The sequence below is a fragment of the Panthera leo genome, chromosome B3 (assembly GCF_018350215.1).
Source record: "Panthera leo isolate Ple1 chromosome B3, P.leo_Ple1_pat1.1, whole genome shotgun sequence".
NCBI classification, from domain to species: domain Eukaryota; kingdom Metazoa; phylum Chordata; class Mammalia; order Carnivora; family Felidae; genus Panthera; species Panthera leo.
In genome coordinates, this window is record NC_056684.1 from 52,348,900 (window position 1) to 52,366,058 (window position 17,159).

General features: G+C 36.8%; 1 protein-coding gene across 3 annotated transcripts in view; it reads right to left on the reverse strand.

The window, feature by feature from the left end:
- The window catches only part of TMOD2 (tropomodulin 2), a 65,958-nt gene extending 49,021 nt beyond the window's left edge, over window positions 1–16,937 (reverse strand). For all 3 annotated transcript variants that reach the window (XM_042942013.1, XM_042942010.1, XM_042942011.1), the window contains exon 1: window positions 16,573–16,937. The gene's annotated coding sequence lies outside the window, so the exon portion shown is untranslated. The remainder of the gene's footprint in view (window positions 1–16,572) is intronic.
- Window positions 16,938–17,159: the final 222 nt, after the last annotated feature.

Sequence of the window (17,159 nt, forward strand, 5' to 3'; positions counted from 1 at the left end):
ATGTTTTTGTGTAGGTGAGGAAGCTGATATATCAACAGTAAATGTCACTTGACACAAAGTAAAAAAATGTGGCAGTTATAATGAAATATTTTCATTATTCACAATGCAATATGTAGTATACCTCATTAGGAACATATAGCAGATACTCAACATCCATTCACGTCTCTTCCTTCTTTACAGAAGTCTGTATAGGTGTGTTTACCTATTAGGGAAGGTGACCCTATTACCATCTCAGAGGTACACTCCTAAACTATCATGGGCAAGATCCTTTTGACTGGCCAGTGAGAGGTTGGGGTGGACATGCAAACCAGTTCTGGTATGTGAGACCTGAGGAGAGGTCTGTGAAAGCCTTCTGGGAAAGATTTTCTTGCTCTTCAACAGAGACATACAGGGAAACATGCCACCATCTCCACTGATGTTGTTGCATCTGGCCGTGTTATCTGAAAGTGGCCCTTTAGGAAGCCAGCACACCGATGATGGCACAGTAAAGAGTCAGAATGACCCTGGGTCTGTGATGTTGTTGTTTAGCCAGTAAATCAATCAGAACTGGTGCTGCCCCGCTTGTAGATTTCTTGTTATATGAGATAATATCCGTATTGATGAGTCAGTTTGAGATGGATTTTTCTGTTACTTCAAGCTGAAACCATCCTACATGTTACAAATGAAAGGTAAAAGTGAATTCTTTGAATGGACTGAAGGTCTGCTTCTCAGAGTTAATAAAAGCAAACAACAACTACAGCCGCAGGCAAAAGATGGGGATATTATCACATAATGGATAGAAGTATGGGTTATAACATCAGACAGACCTGGGTTTGAACCCAAATATTTACTGCCTGGTTGACTGTGATCAATTTTTTTAAACCTCTCTAAGCTTCATTTTCTTTATCTCTAGACTGGGGACAATAATACATACCACACTAGGTTGTTATACAGATTAAATAGGATAATTTGTGTCAAGGATGCTACAAAGGACATGGTGCTTAGTAAGCACTGCAGGAGTGGCAACTATGTTGATGCACTATGAATTAATTCACATTTATAGTGTACCTGGCAGCAGGCATCTAGAAGTGAATCACTATATAATAGTGACCATGTTAAATGGCATCACAGGAATGCAATCAGCAAAATCCAGAATGTGGGAAACTCTACACGACAACCCACTTCTTCAATAATTGCAAGAAAAATAAAAGAGGGAGAGTTTATGGATACACAGAAACATAAGAGACAAATAATGAAATACAATGCGTGGTACATCTTGATTTGCACAAAGCAGCTGTCTAAAACATCACATTTATGAGAGAACTGAGGGACATTAGAATATAGGATATTTGATTATATTAAGATATTTTAAATTTTTTAGATGTGATAATGGTACCATATTGTTTTTAAAGAGTCCTTATCTTTTGGAAAGATACTACTGGATATTAGTGAAAAAATACTGAATATTTGAAGAAGAAATAATATCTGGGTACTTTAAAAATAATCCAGTGTGGGAGTGGTAGTAGGGTGACAGCATCAGGGTATAGATGAAACAAGATTGGCCATGAGTTGATAATGATTGAAGCTGGGTGACGCACCCATTCTCTCTACATTTTTCAAAACAGCTTCATTGAGATATATTTAATTTATGATAAATTCACCTTTTTAAAGTATACAATTTGATGGTTTTTAGTACATACACAGAGTTAATTATCACCCAATCTGACTTTAGAACATTTTCAAAATCCCCCCAAAAACCCCATGCACATTAGCTGACATTATTCCCCCTCCCCCCATAATGCCAGACCCTGGAAACTGCTAGTCTATTTTGCCTTCTCTGGATTTGCTTGTTCTGGACTTTTCACATAAATGAGATATGTGGTGTTTTGTGACTCCTTCTTTCACTTAGCATAATGGTTTCATGGTTCATCCATGTTGTAACATATACCAGTACCTTATTTTTTTTTATGGCCAAATAACATCCTACTCTATGGATGTGCCACATTTTCTTTATTTGTCAGTTGATGGACATTTAGGTTGATTCCACATTTTGGATATTATGGATAATGCTGCTATGCATATCTGTGTACATTTTGTATAGACATGTTTTCATTTCTCTTGGGTATATACGTATGTATAGAATTGGTAGGTCATGTGGTAAGTTTATTTTTAGCATTTTGAGGAACAGCCAAACTGTTTTCCAAAGCAGCTGAACCATTTGACATTTTTACCAGTAATGTATGAGGGTTCCAATTTCTCCATATCTTTGCCATCACTTGCTAATGTCTGTCTTTTTTGTTTTTATTATAGCCATTCCAGTGAATGTGAAGTAGTAGCCCATTGTGATTTTGATGTGCATTTCTCTAATGACTAATAAGCATTTTTTTAATGTGCTTATTGGCCATTTTTATATCTCCTTTGGAGATATTTCTATTCAAATCCTTTGCATTTTTTTCCAGGTGTACAAAATAGTGATTTGACAATCCTATACATTATGAAATGTTCACCACAAATTTAGTTATCATCTGTTGCCATACAAAGATATTACAATATTATTGACTATATTCCCTATGTTGTACTTTCATCCTGTGACTTACTTATTTTATAACCAGATGCTTGTACCTTGTAATTCTCTTTACCTGTTTCATCTATCCCCTGACACCTCTCTTCTCTGGCAAACATCAGTTCTTTGAATTTATGAGTTTGTTTCTGTTTGTTTTGTGTTTTAGATTTCACATGTGAGTGAGATCATATAGTATTTCTCTTTCTCTGACTTATTTTACTTGTCACACTACTCTCTAGGTCTACCCGTGTTATTGTGAATGGCAAGATTTCATTCTTTTTATGGCTGAGTAATATTCCATTGTGTATATACACCACATCTCCTTTATCCATTCACTATTGATGGATACCTAGGTTGCTTCCATATCTTGACTCATGTAGATAATGCTGCAATAAACATAGGGGTGAATATTATTTTTGAACTAGTATTTTTGTTTCCTTTGAGTAAATACCTAGTAGTGGAATTACTGGATTTTGTGGTATTTCTATTTTTAATTTTTTGAGGAACCTCCATGTACTGTTTTCCATAGAGGCTGCACCAATTTATATTCCCACCAACAGTGCATAAGTTTTCCCTTTTCTCCACATCCTTGGCAACACTTGTTTTTTCTTGTCTTTTTGATACTAGCCATTCTGACTAGTGTGAGGTGCTCCTTGTGGTTTTGATTTGTCTTTCCCTGATGACTAGTGATGTTAAGCATCTTTCCACGTGTCTGTCGGTCATCTATATGTCTTCTTTTTTTTTTTTTTATTTTTTTTAACGTTTATTTATTTTTGAGACAGAGAGAGACAGAGCATGAACGGGGGAGGGTCAAAGAGAGAGAGACACAGAATCCGAAACAGGCTCCAGGCCCTGAGCTGTCAGCACAGAGCCCGACACGGGGCTCGAACTCACGGACCGCGAGATCATGACCTGAGCCGAAGTTGGCTGCTTAACCGACTGAGCCACCCAGGCGCCCCTGTATGTCTTCTTTAGAAAAATGTCTCTTTGGGTCCTCTGCCCATTTTTAAATTGAATTGTTTTTTTAGTGTTGAGTTGTAGAAGTTCTATATGTTCTTTGAATACTAGCTCATTATTGGATATAGCATTTACAAATATCTTCTCCCATTCAGAAAGTTGTGTTTTCATTTTGTTGATGGTTTGCTGTGCAAAAGTTTTTTAGTATGATGTAGTCTCAATTGTTTGTTTTTGCTTTTGTTTGCCTTGCCTAAGGAGATGGATCCAGAAAAATATTGCTAAGGCTAATGTCTGAGAGTTTATTGCCTATTTTTCTTATAGGAGTCTTATGGTTTCAGGTCTTAAATTTAGGTCTTTAATCCATTTTGAGTTTATTTTTGAGCATGCTGTAAGAAAGTGGCCCAGTTTTATTCTTTTGCATGTAGCTGTCTGGTTTTCCCAACACCATTTATTGAAGAGATTTTTTTTCTCCAAGTGTACTTGCCTCCTTTGTCCTAGACTAGTTGGCCTTATAAATATGGGTTTATTTCTGGGCTTTCAATTCTATTCCATTGATCGATGTGTCTATTCTTGTGTCAATACTGCACTGTTTTGATTACAATAGCTTTGTAGTACAGTTTGAAATCTGGGATTATAGATACCTCCCTCCAGCTTTGCCTTTCTCAAGATTGCTTTGGCTATTGGGAATCTTTTGTGGTTCCATAAATATTTTAGGATTTTTTTGTTCTAGTTCTGTGCAAAATACTATGAATATTTTGATAGAGATTACATCAAATCTGTAGATTACTTTGGGCAGTATAAACGTTTTAAAAATATTATTTCTTCCAATCCATGAGCATAACATATCTTTCTATTTATTTGTATCATCTTCACCTTCTTCCTTCAGTGTGTTATAGTTTTCGGAGTGCAGGCCTTTCACCTCCTTGGTTAAATTTATTTCTAGGTATTCTATTCTTTATGATGCAGTTGTAAATGGGATTATTTTCTTAATGTCTCTTTTTAATTGGGTTGTCTTCTCATTGTTGATCTGTAAAAGTTTTTTTTTTAATATGTTCTGGTTATATATCTTTTATCAGACAGGTGATTTGCATATATTTTCTCCCATTCTGTGGATTGTTCTTTTTTTTCACTTTCTTGATGGTATCTTTTCATAAGTACCCTTTATCAGTTTGAGGTTTCTGCCTATTCCTACTTTGTTTGATAGTTTTATCATGAAAGGGTGTTGGATTTCACCAAATTTTTTTCCTGTATCCATAAAGATGATCATGTGGGGTTTTCCCTTTGTTTTATTAATATGGTATATTCTATTGATATTTCAGATGTTCAATGAACTTTTTTAGGTTAAATCCCATCTGGCCATGGTATATAATCCTTTTTACATGTTGATGGATTTGATTTGCTAATATTTTGCAGAGAATTTTTACCTCCATATTTATGAGAAATGTTGGTCTGTAGTTTTCTTTTGATGTCTTTAATTAGTTTTGGTATCAGAGTAATATTGGCCCTATAGAATGACTTAGAAAGTATTCCCTCTTATTTTTTGGAAGTATTTGTGAAGAATTGGTATTAATTCTTTAAATGTTAAGTAGAATTAACTCATGAAGCCTTTCGGCCTTGGCTTTTCTCTGTTGGAAATTTCAAAATTACTAATTCAGTCTCTTTGCTTTTTCTACATATATTCGGAATATGTAGGGACACCTGGGTGGTTCAGTTGGTTGGGGGTCTGGCTCTTGATTTTGGCTCAGGTCATTGTCTCGTGTTTCGTGGGTTTGAGCCCTACATTGGGTTGTGCACTGAGAGTGTAGAACCTCTCTCACTCTCTCTCTGCCCCTCCTCTGCTTGCATGCACACTCTCTCTCAAAATTAATAACCTTAAAAAAAAGAATATGTATATCTTCTTGAGTCAGTTTCATTAGTTTATGTCTTCCTAGGAATTTGTCCATTTCATCTAAGTTATCTAATTTATTGGCATATAATTCTTCATAGTATTTATTATCTTTTTTATTTCTGTAAAGTCAATGGTGATGTCCCCTCTTGTACTCCTAATTTTAGTATGTGACTCTTTTCTCTTTTTCTGTTGGTCAGTCTAGCTAAAGATTTGTCAATTTTGTTGATCTTTTCAAAGAACCAACTTTTTTCCCCCTTTTCTCTATTGTTTTTCTAGTCTCCATTTATTTCTACTATAGTCTTTATTAGTTTTATCATGGCCTAGATGGTTTCCCTGTGAATTCTACCAAGCATTTGAGAAAGAAATGATACCAATTCTCTGTATGTCTTCCAGAAAATGGAAGCACAGAGAATACTTCCTTATTCATTCTGTTAGGCCAGTATTACCCTAATAACAAAACCAAAGACATTACAAGAAAAGAATTACAGACCGATATCTTTCATAAAAATAGAGGCAAAAGTCTTCAACAAAATATTAATAGATTGAATCTAACAATGTATAGGGAGAATGATCCATTATGACCAAGTGGGATTTTTTCTAGGTATGCAGGTCTGGTTCAACATTCAAAAAAACTAATGTAATCCGTTAAATCAACAGGCTAAAGAAAACAATCATGTAATCATACCAATAGATACAGAATAAGCATTGAACAAAATTCAACATTCATTCATGATAAAAAGCTCCCAGAAAACTAGGAATAGAGGGGAACTTCCTTTATATGAAAAACAACGGCTAAAAAAAAAAAAAAAAATACAGATCGCATGATACTTAATGATGAGAAGTGAGATACTTTTCCCCTAGGATCAGAAACTAGGCAAGGTTGTCTCCTCTTGCCAATTCTTTTTTTTTTTTATGTTTATTTTTTGAGAGAGAGAGAGAGAGAGAGAGAGTGTGTGTGAGTGGGGAAGGGGCAGAGAGAGAGGGAGACATAGAATCTGAAGCAGACTCCAGGCTCTGAGCTGTTAGCACAGAGGCTGACTTGGGGTTCGAACTCAAGAACTTCAAGATCATGACCTGAGCCAAAGTTGGATGCTTAACTGACTGAGCCACTGAGGTGTCCCTCCTCTTGCCATTTCTATTCCACATTGACTAGAAGTCGTAGTTAATGCAATGTGAGAAGAAGGGTTGGGAGAAGGTTATATACAGATTGGGAAGGAAAAAGTAAAACTGTCTTTGTTTATAGATGCATAATTTTTATGTAGGAAATCCCAAATAATCATCGAAAAAACAAACAAATTAACCCTGGAACTACTAAGTCATAACAAGGTTGTAGATACAAGGTCAATATACAGAAGTCAATTGCTTTCCTATAATCGGAAGTTGAAATTAAAAATGCAACACCATTTACATTAGTACCCTCCTCCCCACAAAAAAGCAAAGAAAGAAAAAATACTTAGGTATATTTATAATATCTATGTGAGAGGAAACAACAAAACTCTGATGAAAGAAATCAAAGAAGATCTAAATAAATGACAAGATATTTCATGTTCATGGAGAGAAAAACTCAATATTGTTAGGATGTCCATTCTTCTCAGTTTGACCTGTAGATTTAATGCAATGCAATCAAAATCCCAGCAGGTTATTTTGTAGATGTCAACAAACTGATTCCAAAATTTATATGGAAAAGGGCGCCTGGATGGCTTAGTTGGTTAAGCATCTGACTCTTGATTTTGGCTCAGGTCATGATCTCACGGTTAGTGAGATTGAGCCCCATTTTGGGCTCTGTGCTCAGAGCACAGAGCCTGCTTGGGATTCTGTCTCTCCCACTCTCTTTGCCCCTCCCCTCCTAAAAATAAATAAATAAACTTAAAAAAAAATAATCCAAAATTTATATGGAAAGACAGAAGATCCAGAATAGCCAATATAATACTGAAGGAGAACAAAGTCAAAGGACTTACACTACTCAGCTTCAAGAATTACTATAAAGCTACTGTAGTCAAGATAATGTGGTATTGGTGAAACACAATTGAATCAATGGAACAGAACAGAGACCCCAGAAATAGACTCACACAAATATGGTTATCTCATCTTTGAAAAAGAAGCAAAGGAAATTTAATGAAGAAAGGATAGCCTTGGTGCGCCTGGGTAGCCCAGTTGGTTGAGTGTCTGACTTCAGCTCAGGGCATGATCTCATGGCTTGTGAGTTCGAGCCCCACATTGGGCTCTGTGCTGACAGCTTGAAGCCTGGAGCCAGTTTCAGATTCTGTGTCTCCCTCTGTTTCCCTCTTCCCTGCTTACACTGTATCTCTCTCTCAAAAATAAGTAAACATTAAAAGAAATTAAAAAAAAAAAAAAGGATAGTCTTTTCAACAAATGGTGCTGGAACAATTGGACACCCAATTGAACACCCAAAAGTGTTCCGACTTTTTCCTGTTCACAAAAATTAACTCAAGATGGATGAGAGATCTAAATACAAAACACAAAACTACGAAACTTCTAGAAGATAACATAGGAAAAAATCTAGGTGACTTTGAAATTGGCAAGGACTTTTTAGACAACACCAACAGTAGATCCATGAAAGACAAAATTGGTAAGTTGCACTTGATTAAAGTTGAAAACCTCTGCTCTCAGAAGGACATTGTCAAAAGATTGAAAAGGCAAGCCATAGAGTGAGGAAAAAATATTTGTTGGCAAAGATGTGAGGAAGTTGGAACCCTCACATGTTAACAGTGGGAATGTAAAATGCTACAAGGGCTATAAAAAACAGTTAGGTGGTTCCTCAAAAACCTAAACATAGAATTATCATATGACCCAGCAATTCCACTCCGGAGTATCTGTCCAGAGAAACTGAAAGAAAGCACTTGAACAGATACTTATATATCAGTGTTCATTGCAGCATTATTTACAATAGCCATAAGTTGGAAACAACCCAATTGTTCATCAACAGATAAATGGAAAAACAAAATGTGATATATCCATACAATGGAATATTTTTCAGCCATAAAAAGAAATGAAGTTCTATTAAAAATATTTTTGTTATTTAAATGTATTTGACAATGTTATATTAGTTTCAGGTGTACAACATAGTGATTCAACAATTCTTTACCCAGTGTTCACGGTAAGTGTAGTTACCATCTGTCACCATACAGCCTAATACAGTATTATTAGCTTTATTTCCTATACTTTAGTTTTCATTTCTGTGACTTGTTTACTTTAGAGCTGCAAATTTATACCTCCTAATCCCCTTTACCTATTTCATCCATCCCCCATGCCCACCTTTCTAGTAACCACCAGTTTGTTCTCTGTATTTATGAGTTTTCCTTCCTTCCTTCCTTCCTTCCTTGCCTCCTTCCTCCCTTCCTACCTTTCTTTTTCTTTCTTTCTTTCTTTCTTTCTTTCTTTCTTTCTTTCTTTCTTTCTTTCTTTCCTAGATTCTACATATAAGGGAAATTATATGGTATTTGTCTTTCTTAGTCTGACTTATTTTACTTATAATACCCTCTAGGTTCATCTGAATGAAGTTCAGATACATATTACAGTATGGATGAGCCTTCAGGATGTTATGCTAAATAAAATAAGCCAGACACAAAGGGACAAATATTCTAAGTTTCTACTTACATGAAATATCTAGAATAGGCAAATTCATAGAGACAGTAGATTAGAGGTGACTGGGGACTGGGAAAGGCAAAAATGGGGAGTTATTGCTTAGCTGTTACAGTTTCTGTTTGAAGTGATGAAAGGTTTTAGAAATAGACAGTGGTGATGGTTGCACAACACTGTGAATGTAATTAATGCTACCAAACTGTATACTTAAAAATGGTTAAAGTGGGCACATATGGCTGCCTCACTTAGTAAAGCATGTGAGTCTTGATCTCAGGGTCATGAGTTCAACCCCCACACAGGGTGTAGAGCTTACTTAAAATCTTTCTTAAAATGGCTAAAGTAGTTAGTTTTAGGGGTACCTGGGTGTCTTAGTTGGTTAAGCATCTGACTTCGGCTCAGGTCATGATCTTCCGGTCCATGAGTTCAAGCCCCACGTTATGCGCTGTGCTGTCATGACAGCTCAGAGCCTGGAGCCTGCTTCAGATTCTGTGTCTCCCTCTCTCTGTGCCCCTACCCCACTCATGCTCTGTTTTTCTCTCTCTCTCTCTCAAAAAATAAATATCAAAAACATTTTTTAAGTAATTAATTTTATGTTTTATATATTTTACCACAACTAAAAAAAAGCTAATGTTATATGAATATGCAAAAAACCATTGACTCACATACTTTAAGTGGATGAATTGTATGGCATGTGACTTATTTCTCAAAAAAGCTGTTCAACCATGCAATTATATAAGTTTAGCACAATTTGCTTTTCTATTCTGCTTTTGATGTGTAATTGTTTCGTCTGTTTTTTGTTATTCTGAACATTGCTACAATGGACATTCTCATGTTTCCTGGTGTATAGGTGCAAGGTTTTCAACAGGGCATATACAGTTTCTAGTTTTGGAATTTCTGATTTGTAGAAATGAACATGTACAGTTTTGCAAGATAATGGTAGAGTGCTTTTCAAGGTGATTGTACCAATTGTACTTGTCCTAGCACTGCATAGAATCCTACCTTCACCAATAACTGGTCTTGCCAAACTTTTGCCAATCTGATGAATATAAAATAGTTACTCTTTGTGGCCTTAAGGTGAATTTTTCTGATTATTAATGAGGTTGAGCATTTTTCACATGTTTATTTACCACTAAGATTTTTTTCTTCTATAAAATTCTAGTTATGCCATTGAGGTATTTGTGTTTTTTTGTTTGTTATGTAGGAGTTAGCTTTTCAAATATTCTAGATATTAACCTTTGGTTGGTTGTATATGTTACAAATGAAACATTCTTTGTTATCAGTATTTATGCACTTTTTAAATTCAGATAGCCTAAGTTCAAATAATGAAGAATACCTAGATTTTCAGAATCTATTTCGTTCCTGATTTTCATATAAAACTTAGCTAGAGTTTGGAGCACAAGGTGGCTCAGTTGGTTGAGCATCCAACTTCGGATCAGGTCATGACCTTGGTTGGTAGGTTGAATCCTACATTAGGCTCACTGCTGTCAGAGCAAAACCTGCTTCAGATCCTCTGCCCCGCTCTCTCTCTCTGCCCCCTCCCCCCAAATAAATAAAAACATTAAAAAAATTAAGAGTTAGCTAGGGTTTGAATACTAAAGTACAATTCAAAGATTTTATTCAAATGTTTTCATTTCCTGGGACATCTGTATCTTCTTCTAGCTTCTAATTTAATTTTTCTTTAAGGTATCTTTTTGTTAGCAGAAGTCCTTAATTTTAATGTTCTCATGCTTACCAATCTTTTATGAATAATGCTTTTTTGTTTTGATAAATAAGTATTTTCTTTTTTTTTAATGTTTATTCATGTTTGAGAGGCAGAGACAGAGTGCGAGCAGGGCAAGGACAGAGAGAGAGGGAGACACAGAATCTGAAGCGGGCTCCAGACTCTGAGCTGTCAGCACAGAGGCCAAAGCAGGGCTCCAACTCATGAACCATGAGATCATGAAGTTGGTGCTTAACTCACTGGGCCACCCATGTGCCCCAAGAAGTATTTTCTTATCCTGAGATCATAAGGATATTTTTCTGTATATTCTTCTGAAGGTTTTAAAAGTTTTATCTTTCATATTGAAGTCTGTAATCCATCATAAGTTAAATTTTGTATGTGGTAGGAAGTGGAGATCTAGCATGGGGATGACCAATTGTCCTGAAGTCTTCTATTTCATAGCCATTCCCAGTGATCTACACTGCCACCTGTGTCATAGATGAAGTTCTCATACATTTATGATTCTATTTCTGGATGCACTATTGGTATCCATTAGTCTCCTAGCATGAATAACATCCTGTCCTAAATATTGCTCCATAATAATTCTTGATGGCTGGTAAGGCAGTTTCCCTTTGCTTATTCTTCGGAAGTATCTTGGCTGTCTGTGGGTCTTTGCTCTTCCATATCACCTGTAGAATTAGCTTGTCATGTTTCTTGCAAACCTATATTGGGATATTAATTGCTGCTGCACAGAAGATACAGATCAATTTGTATTTTGAGTCTTCCTGTCTATAAACATAGTATAGTATTTTTTTTCATTTAAGTCTTCTTTAATATATTTTAATAAACTTAAAATTTTTTTCTTTTTAAAGGTCTTATCCTTTCTTAGATTCATTCCTCAGTTCCATCTATTCTGTCATTTAATCTATTAATGTTTTAATATTAAGGCACCCTTGGATTTCTGGGATAAAGTCCATGTTCGTGATGGATTATTTTTTGTAAGCATTGCTTGATTTGGCTTCACAATGTCTTAAGATTCTTAGATCCATGTTTCTGAGTAGGATGCCTTTCTCAGCTCGTTTGGGTCATAGTTATAGGATTGGGTGTGTGGTTATACACTGAACTGATTTGGGCATTGTTCCTGCTACTTTTGTTCTCTGAAAGAGTTTATATAAGATTGGACTGGTGTTTTCCTTGAAAGGTTGATAGAATCTTCCAACAAGATCTTCTGGAGGCTGATTTTTTTTTTTTTTTTTTTTTTTTGGTAACAAGATTTTTAACTCTAGTACTGATCCAGTTTCTTTAATGGTTATAACAACTGTTCAGACTTTTTATGTCTTCATATATTAGTTTAGGCAAGTTGTTTCTTGTTCTAGCTTTCAAATTCCTCTTGTTTTGATATATAAAGCTGTCCCTTTTTAAATTGCCAGCCTAGTTATGAATTTTATTTGAAAAATTAATCTAAATTGAAAATATTTGTAGTAGGAGGACTTCATACTAGTTGAGACCTTCCAGCTTGCCAGAACCAGAACTCCAGAGAGGTGCTTCTTTGACTTTACTAGATATTATCACGTAGCATTTTAAAGCAGTTGCACCAATTTATATTGCCAACACTATGTGAGATTTCCTTTTGTTTGACAATTTCACCAGTACTTAGAACCGTCCAGTTCTTTAATTTTTGCTAATCTCATGCCTATGAAATTGTAATTTTAAATTGAATTTCTTTGCTTAGTGGTAACATTATATTTCCTTAGGTTTGTTGGCCACTTGAGTTTTATCTCCTGAAAAATTTTGATCAATTTTTTTAGTGTTTGTCTTTTTATAACTCATAGTCATTTTAATATATTCTGGATAATAATACTTTGTCAGTTATGTGTATTCAAATATATTTTTCCATTTTATACCTATCTATTCAACTTTTAAGGTACCTTTCAAGGCAGAGAAAATTTTAATGTTGATATATAGAATTTACCAGCCTTTTTTTATTCTTTGTGGTTTGTAATTTGGTATCCTGCTTAAGAGATCTTTTGCTATCTCAAGGTTATAAAGATATTGTTCTAAAAGTGTTAAAGTTTGTTAAAGAAGATTCCAATTAGATCTTCAATCTGTAACTGATTTTGATACATGGTATGGAAGATATTTAATTTGATTTTTTCCCACAGGATTAACTGTGCCAACAGCATTCATTGTCATAGATTAACTTCTCTGATATGGATGGGCCTGTTTCTGTGCTTTCTTCATTGTCCCTTTGTTATATTTGTCTATTCTGGCAGCACTACCGCAATGGTGTAGTTCTCATGGCTGCATTGTAAGTCTTGATGGCTGTGAAGGTAAGTCCCTCTTCCTCAGTTCTTCAGAAACGTCTTCTCTTCTTAGCTCTTATCTTCCATATGAATTTTAAGACAGGCCTGTCATGTCCTTTGAAGAATCCTATAGGGATTTTGGTTGGAATTTTTTTTTTAATTTTTTTTAACGTTTATCCATTTTTGAGAGACAGAGACAGAGTGCAAGTGGGGTAGGGGCAGAGAGAGAGAGAGGGAGACACAGAATCCGAAGCAGGATCCAAGCTCCAAGCTCCAAGCTGTCAGCACAGAGCCTGACACAGGGCTCAAACTCACAAACCGTGAGATCATGACCTGAACAGAAGTCGGACGCTCAACCGACTGAGCCACCCAGGCGCCCCTTGGTTGGAATTTCAACGAGTTTATTTTTAGTTTGGGAAGGAAATGATATTTTCATTATTTTGCATCTTCCCATCCATAAACATGGTAAATCTCTGCTTTTATTTGCATCTTCTTTTGTATCTATCAGTAGAATTTTATAGTTTTTCCAGGTAAAGCAGGCTCTCGTTTTCTTAACTTTATTCCTAAATATTTAAGGTCATCTTTTCCACAATATATTTTCTGATTGGTTGATGCAATTGATATTTGCATATTGATCTTTTATTTTATAACTTTGAAGTTTGGATAGTTCCGATGTAGACATTATTTGTATTGCGTGTAAACATTTTAGTGTTGTCTATTTTCAATAAACAACAGTTTATTTCTTTTCAGTCTTCCTTTCCCTTTCTCCTTTTTCTTACTGCACTGACTAGGGATTCCAGAACAAAATTAAATAGAAACAGTAATAGAAGCATTCCTTTTCTTTTCTTTTTTTTTTTTTTTTTGGTTTTACTTATTTTTTATTTTTTTTCAATATATGAAATTTATTGTCAAATTGGTTTCCATACAACACCCAGTGCTCATCCCAAAAGGTGCCCTCCTCAATACCCATCACCCACCCTCCCACCCCCCACCAACCCTCAGTTTGTTCTCAGTTTTTAAGAGTCTCTTAGAAGCATTCCTTTTCTTATTCTTGACCTCAAAGGAAATGCTTCTAATACTTCACCATTAATTGTGAAGTTTGCTCTGTGTTGTAGGTAGATACACAGAACACCAATATTGACATTCTGGTTGATGAAGGAGAAATAAATATATATAAAATTCACTCTAATCCACAAATTGTAGATATTAGCTTTTATCATTTGGATTATGGATAAATCATCAAAAAACTTACAGGAAGATTGAATATTTGCAAACAGTCCCAATGTCTATGGAAAAAAAAAACTCACAAAGAACCCTAATTATAAAATGTCAAATAAGTATGAATTCAAGCTGATTCATTACTGAGATCTACAGGAAACTCTTGTGAAGATCACAAAAAGGAATCATGGAGAAAATTCTGAGGATTGTATAGAACTTACTTCAGAGCATTTTATAACTTATTTGGAGGTGTTTTATGACCCAGGATTTCTTAGGGCTGGTGAAATTGAAAATAACTAGGGATAGTTTAGAAATTTGCCTTTATGAGAGAGAAGTGGGATGGCTTTTGAATCTCTATTTTTTGGGTACTTTTTTTGTTTACTTGCACTTTTACAGAGGCCTTGGTCATTTTGTAAAGTAATTAAGAGATCATCACTTAGTCTTTTTTCCTGCTTGACTCATTTTCTGCCCCTTATTTTCGTACCTACTGTTCTATCTTTCGGTAATCTCTGACTTGTCAAGGTCATCTTTCTGGTTCCTTATCTAGGCCTGTATTTCACCCCTTTAATTTAGCCTTTCCCAAACTGCTAAATTTATGAGAAGGAGGGTTTCCATGGTCAAACAAGCTTGGGAAATACAGTGTTAAGCCAAATCCAATAGCTTACTTTACCACTGGAGGCCTTCTAGAGCCTTTAGTATTCTAATGTTCATTGTGAATCTCCAAAAGGGAAATACAGCTTGTAGTATTTCCCTAATTAATCAATTAACTTTTTCCAAATGACACTTCATATAATCCAGTTCATTAATCTTCAAATAAAAACTTCCAGTGCTTGGGGCACCTGGGTGGCTCTTTCAGTTAAGCATCTGACTTCTGCTTAGGTCATGATCTCATGGTTCTTGAGTTTGAGCTCCGCATCGGGCTCTCTGCTGACAGTTTAGATTCTGTGTCTCCCTCTCTCTCTCTGCCCCTTCCCCGCTCGTACTCTGTCTCTCTCTCTCTCTCTCTCTCTCTCTCTCTCTCTCAAAAATAAATAAACATTAAAACAATTAAAAAAAAAAACTTCCAGTGCTTATAAACTTTTCCTTAGTGGAAGATACATTATATGCTCTCTTGCTACTAGACCACAAATTCTTTGAGGACTATTTCTTTTTCTTGAAGTATTATCTGACCTTGTTATATATTGAAACTCTGCCATTCCACCTCTCTTATAGTTCCTGAGATGGGCACACTGGACACTACTCAAAAATTCATGTATGGCACAATCTTGCTAAAGAATCCATTTTACCTTCCAGGATCTTTTTATTACACCTCAATTTAACTACTTGTGCTTTATTCAAGGCTCTAAGATAGGTACTTCTGGTGCTAAAAAGATGAGTAAGATGTAGTTACACCTCACTGGAGCATGTGTAGAGGAGATAGTACATGACACAAAACACAAGTTAAATGCTAAACAAGAGGTACAAACTGCCTTGGGATTCAATGGAGAAACAATAACAATTGGACAGGTAGGGGAGGGAGACACATGGGAAGAATCAGAAAAGATTTCTTGGAGGATGTATCATTTGGCATGGGCTTTAAATTTTTGAAAAATATGGACAGCATTTGAAGAGTGGCATTACAGGGGCATATAGCATATGTAAACAGAAAGGTAGGAAAGGGGCAAGTTCAAGTGGCTCTTTCTGGCAGGATGTATATAGGATAAGTTGTAGATAGGATATGGCCAGAGCATGGATAATAAAAATGGAAACAATACTTTGGGTGCCAGTATGAGTTACGTTAATGCCATTGTCCACAGGGAGCCAATGAAGAATTTTTGAGTGGAAGGGTGATGTTAGGGCCACTTGCTCCTCTCCTCTCCTTTGTGGTGTCTCCTAAGCTCTAGTTCCTTTGCCTCTGACCAGCTCAGCTACATACAGAAACTTCAGCCAATGAATTAAACTTCCGGTCTCCTGACCTGCCTATAGGGTACCTCCTCTTGTAGAGCTGTCCAGAGTAGAACAGAAATCGTGGCATCAGACTCTGATTAAATGCATACCCACTCTATGTAGAATACTGTTAGAAGTCAGAATGTTGAAGAGTGTTCAGATGAAGAATACAGACAAGAGGTCATTGGTGGATTTAATGATAATACTTTGGGCAGCTATTATTGCAGCCTATTAAAGAGGGAACTGAGAAGAAAAAAGATGGGTGCAGATATAGTGTATTTTAAATAGTGAGCCACGAGAATGGATGCAGCTAGTGAGCCAGGAGAATTGACTGTAACTAATCACTTGTGCCTGGCAGCTCAGGACTAAAATTGGCACAGGTGCGCAGGGAAGCGTGAAACCCAAACAACCGGAGGGTTAGTTTGAAGTCACCCACCTGGTTCAAAGTTGAAAGGCCTATCCTTTCTGGTATGATGCCGAAAGGCCTCGACCCCCCCAAAATGTTGAGATGGGCCTGGAGAATCTGTGTGTGTTCAGTGGCCTTAATGTTTTCTGTGACGTGGACTTTGAGGTCATCAGGGTGGTCGGGTGAGGGGAGGGAAGTACCCTTCAGCTTGGAGGTCTGAGAAAGCTGGCGTGCTGGGGAATCAATACAGGAAGCAGAGCAAAGCTTTGGTGTTTTGTAGTGGTCGGGACAGGGCTCTCGCTAGGCTCTGTGGGCTCGGTGCAGGGTCCCCCCCGGGGCCGAGGACTCCTGAGGGTGGGCCCCTCTCGGCCCCCCCCGGCCGCGGGCTTCAGTGCGCCTCGCTTCCCGGCACCGCAGGGCTTGCCCGGCACCGGCGAGCAGGGTGGAGCCGCGGCGGTCTGCCGGGCAGCTGCGGGAGCTTGTCTCGCTCTTCCGCTTGCAGGTGCGCCCGGGGAAGGTGGGACGCGCAGGAGGGGGCGCCCGCCATGCCCGGACCGCAGCTCCCCGCCGCGGCCTCCAGCCCGCCACCCCCGCGGAACGGCCTGCCGCAGCCCCTG